Here is a 5,463-nt window from a genome sequence, read left to right as displayed (position 1 = left end):
AATATAATTCTGGTGTAATTAATCTAATCTGCATCTCAACACTTCTTGAGTTGAGCTTTCCACCAAGCATGAGATCTCTGTTTATGGACCAGAACAAAGAACAGTATATTGAACACAATCCAGAACGGTCAACATGGTGGTAGCCATAAGATGATAGAGCCTCCATATATCATCAAGGGCATAGTCTTTCCAAGATGGCTTATCAGACCCCTGTTTATCCTTATCCATGTTCAAGTGCCCAACGGACATTTTGTTGCTATAAATATCCTGCAAAGTAAACAGAAAAGATGCTGAGAAAAAGCAGCAGATGAGAAAAAAGATGAACCTTTATGTAAGGTGAGCCTGAAGATAAGGTCTACTTCTCTTTTACATTCAGGGGCGCCTGGATGGCTCCGTCAGTTAAGTGTCTGCCTTTGGCTCAGGTCATGATCCCAGCGTCCTGAGATGGAGCCCCATGTCTGGCTCTCTGCTCAGGGGGGAGTCTTCTTCTCCCTCTCCTTCTGCCTGCCACTCCCCCTGCTAATGCTCTCTCTTGCTTTCTCACTCACTCTCAAATAAATAAATAAAATATTTAAACAACAACAACAACAACAACTGCTTATATCCAAGGCAACTATATGAGCCAAGACAGCTAATTGCTTACTTAACACATTTCAAATTCCAGACTTTACCAATCCAAAGCAAAGTGTTTATCTTGATTTGACACCAGACAAGGCACTGGGGAAGAAGAAAAATGGGGAGCCATTGGCCAGTGTTAGTTCTCCATACTCATGTGTTTCAGAAATCAACAAAATTGCTGTATTTACAGGGAATGCATCAGAGATTAAAATAGCAGAAGAAAAGGGAGCTGCTGTTTGAGGAGGAACTAATAAGATTCAGAAGATTTAGGATGATGAAATTCAATCAGACTTTTATGTAGCTGTTCCAGAAATAATGCCCAAGCTTAATCCATTAAAGAAGGAAATGAAAAAAAAAAAAAAAGATTTCCAATGCTTACTTGGAATTCCATTGCCTGTGACTTCCCCAAAGTTCTTGCATTATTTAAAACTGGATATGAAATTAAGGTAGACGAAGAAAGGGAGAACATTTTCAAGACCAAAATAGCAATAGTAGATCTGGCAAGTGACCAAATAGCTGCCAATCTGCTAGCCCTTGATCTGCTATCATTGTAGGCACAGAGTGCTGAATTTGGGACCCTTTACAGTCAGTGCTTTCCCTGGAAGTTTGTGACTAAAGATGGAGCCATTGTTGCCCAAAGGAGTAGAAACCAAAGAAAGTAACAATGAAGCTGCCTACAAGTGTTGTACTGTGAAATTTTCAGTGGCTTAAGAAGCAAAAGAAAATTTTGAAACTGTATAATTTAGTGTCTTGTTATTTCTTCATCATCGTACTTGAAAATGAATTCTAGTGCTGGAAAATCTTATAACACTTTCAAAAGTAAGAAAATAAAATGTTCTCTGTGCCTGAAAAAAAAAGTGTCTTGAATTATTAGATAAGTTTTTGTTCTTACCTTCAAATATTTACATGAATTATTCGGGCTTTGGATGGATGGAGCTTTGAAATATTCAAATTCCTTGAAATATTTTATTATATAAGTTTCATATTTATTAAACCCTGTAGGATGTACTTTTCTGTGGAAGTGAAGATTCAGTTCAATTCTCTTTTCTTCAGTACAGAGAACGTACAGAGCAGAGTCTGGGCGATGGAGGAAGGGCAAAGATAGGTAGGCCAGTCTTGAGAGATTTTACCCATAAGGGGAAATACAAAGCGATAAAATACTTGTAAACCACAAGTTATAGAGGTCCTAAAAAAAAAGAGATAACTGCCAGGGGTGGCTGGAGGAAAAGCTTCAGACAGAAGCTAGCATTCCAGATGAGCCCTGAAGGGCCAACAGGAGTATCACAAATGGGGGGAGGGTCAGTGAAATGAGGGGCTAAGCTGTCAACTTGACTCTTGCTCTCTTTTTCATTTATGAAACCCCTTTTAGATATCATAACCACACAGTCATCTTCCCAGCATGGTGCCAGCTCCTTTGGTCCAAACCTTGGTGCTGCCTCCCCACCAGGCAAACATATTCTGACTATCCGAGGAGGCCCATTTCTGACGGCTGCCCCGCATTCTTTCCCCCACAGAGACTCCCCGTTCAGCAGTTCTGCCCTTCACAAGCAGCATTCACAGCCTCATCAGAACCCTCACCAGATACCCATTCCCCCCCCCTCGAGTCCTGCTTGATGAAAGATGCCATCCAAACTAGAAACCTGGCCACACAGGTGCCCTCATCCCTACTTCTAATGCTTCCATGACACCACGTGATAGTCCTTAACTTGGGGTAAAAAGTTTTCCTGTCCAGCTTCGGATCTCCCCTGTCCCTCCCTCACGGTGACTCTTTGTAGATCTTGCCGTGTGTGTGTGTGTGTGCGCGTGCGCGCACACACACACACACACACACACACACACACACACAGGTATCATGTTGTTTCACCTTTCTGTATTGCTTGTTTCCCCCCACTGTGTGGAATACAAGCCTCTCTTCCCTGGTTGCTTAAATACTTCCTACTCATCCTTCCAGTCCCAGCCTGAATGAATTTTCTTTTGATCGTGTCTTGCTCTTTCTAATATAAACTTTTAGCCTTTCTAGACTGAACCCATTACTCAGATCAGCACAAGACATCAATCTTGATGTTTTGTCCATTCAACAGAGGATTGTTCCTCCTTTGGGGTGGGAGAAGGAATAAAGCTATGAATATTTATGTTAAGTCTTTTTTGTGTAGGGTGTCTAGAATAATACATTCTGACACAAACTCATCAAAACATTGCTACATTTAACTATAATGCTTCATTGGAAAAACATTGAAATTGCCTAAAAGATGAATGATAAGGGATCACAGCAGACACATGAGCAGGGCAATGGCAAAAAGAAAATTCAAGGAAGAAGGATCAATAGAAGGTATAATTAACTGGCTCTGGAGAAAGTAGGAGAAATCAAGAGGGAATCTGAGTTTGAGCCTTAGAAACTAAGAGAAAGATAGTATCTGTGATGGAATCTGGAAGGTTCAAAAGGGGAAGAAATTTCTTTCTAATTTTAGAATTCTTTTTATTGAAGTGTAATTAACATACAATGTTATATTAGGTTCAGGTGTACAACATAGTGATTCCACAATTCTATTCGATACTCAGCACTCACCACGTTGAGTGTAGTCACCATCTGTCACCATACAATGCTATTATAATATTATTGACTATATTCCCTATGCTGTACGTTTCATCTCTGTGACTTATTGATTCCATAACTGGAAGTTTGTGCCTCTTCATCCAAAAAGGGAAGGAAATTTGATGGGACAGCAGGACATCAAGCGGATGTACCGCAACAAATTTATAGCTATAGAACTCAGGCGGAAAAATATCCTAGGGTGAAGATAGGGAATCATTTTAGAGATTACCGAAGACATGAGAATGATTAAAAAAGAGAGGGTAAAACCAGAGTGCAAAGGTCATGGCCTTGTGGGACACCTACAGTTACAAAATGAGAGAAGGAAGTGAAGGTAGGTTAAAAAAAATAAGTAAATAAAGGAAGAGTCAGAAGTGGGAGTGAACCAGGACAGTGGAGCATTGTATCAGCCAAAGGGAGAGAGGGATAAAGGAAGAGCGGTCCACATTGTTGGATGCTGCCAAGAGGTGAAGGAAAATGAGGACCAAAGAGAAAACCTGTTCAATTTGGTGATTGGGAAATGACAGTGGTGACCTCAAGAGAGCATGGTTTCCAAAAGAAAAGCAGGAGAGGAAGCTAAACCACAGACAGCTGAGAACAAACGGGCGTGGACTTATAGCCACAATGGTGCTTGGAGGACCACTCCAGTCCAAAATGATAGTGATAACAGATGGAATATAAAATGGGAGAAATGTTGGGCATGTTCACACTTAAAAACACCTCTGCAGCCCAGAAAGGGAACAGAAACAATATGGTGAGTGACTGGATTCTGCCAAAAGCAAACAGAGGTATTCAGGAGATGGATTCATTCAGGGCACTGGAGGCTAAACATCTCCATGTGAGGCAGAAGACCCATCTGAAATCATGGGCTGGGATCAAGAGTCAGCAGCTGCCTAGGGCTACAGGCTTGTACAAACCTAGATATCTAGGGGGGTGGAAGAATCAGACACAGTCTCATGGCCAGAATGTGATCATGGAGAAGAGACTGGATGTACAATACTATACAATAAGACCAAGGTCTGCCCTGAGAGTCCCAGAAACGAGATGGAAATAACCACAGAACTACTAAATAGGGAAGGTTGAGTTCCCAGGGACAGAGGAAGGAAGGAAGGGAAGCAGGGAGGGAAGGTGGGAGGGAAGAAATTAGAGCTAAGAAAATGCGCCCAAAATAGAAGCAACAACAGTGAGAAGAGTTCATTCCAGACAAAAAAGGGAGGGGAAGATTATAAGACAAAGAAAAGAAATTGGAGATTTATATATTGGAATACTGAAAATATTGAAAGAGGTTTAAATATGGTGGAGTGGACAGCTTTTGTTTCTTGTCTCTCTGGCATCTGTTTTCTTTTTTCCTAATGACAACACTCCAGTTTTCCTTGGAGAACCAGACTCACTCCCTGCCTATATGCATATTGTAACCCCCTAACTAAGATGATTGGCTCAGAGATGAGCATGTGAGCAAATCAATGAATTAGAACCAATCTTTAAATTTTTGTGGGTAGCAACACTTAAAAGGAAGCAGGCTCCCTCTGGGTATTGCTGAGAGACTAGGATGTAAACCTGGAGATTCTGGCAGACTTTCTGTCACCACACAGGGAGATCCTGCCTAGAAATGGAGCCAAGACAGAGAGACGTATCCTAGAGAGATGGAGAAAGCAAGACCAAGATCTAATGACAGTGTTTGATATCCTGGATCCAGTCATGTTGGCTTCTTATCAGTTAAGTGAGCCCATCAGTTTCCTTTTTTGATCAAGTTGGTTTGAATTATGTTTCTATTACTCTTACCTGAAAGCTTCCTGACAAAACAAAACCAGAGAGGCAGAGCTATTTCTATCTGCAGATAACATGAGCAGCTACCTAGAAAATCCAAAAAAATCATTGAAAAACTTTCAAAAACTAATGATGCAGGGTCGAATGCAAAAAAAAAAAAAAAGTCAACAAACTGATCATTTTAAAAAGCGAAAGTGTGATAGGAAGAAAAAAACAGATTCCATTTACAATAGCAACAAAATTAGAAAGTAGTCACCAATACCACCATATCTTGCAGGTATGTGCAAGAACTACAATAAGAAGGGGTGCCTGAGTGGCTCAGTCAGTTAGGCATCTGCCTTCAGCTCAGGTCATGATCCCAGCGTCCTGGGATTGAGCCCCACATCAGCAGGGAGCCTGTTTCTCCCTCTCCCTCTGCCTGCCTCTGCCTGCTTATAATCTCTCTCTATCTCAAAAATAAATAAATAAAATCTTAAAAGGAAAAAAAA

General features: G+C 41.0%; 1 pseudogene; it reads left to right on the top strand.

Moving 5' to 3' along the window:
* Nucleotides 1–571: 571 nt before the first annotated feature.
* On the top strand, nt 572–1,329 carry LOC112821286 (large ribosomal subunit protein uL1m-like; annotated as a pseudogene).
* Nucleotides 1,330–5,463: the final 4,134 nt, after the last annotated feature.

Source organism: Callorhinus ursinus, unplaced genomic scaffold (assembly GCF_003265705.2).
Source record: "Callorhinus ursinus isolate GAN/ISIS: 27379988/994484 unplaced genomic scaffold, GSC_fseal_2.0 scaffold10, whole genome shotgun sequence".
NCBI classification, from domain to species: domain Eukaryota; kingdom Metazoa; phylum Chordata; class Mammalia; order Carnivora; family Otariidae; genus Callorhinus; species Callorhinus ursinus.
Note: the sequence above shows the minus strand (reverse complement) of the source record. Positions and strands in the feature narration are given on the sequence as shown.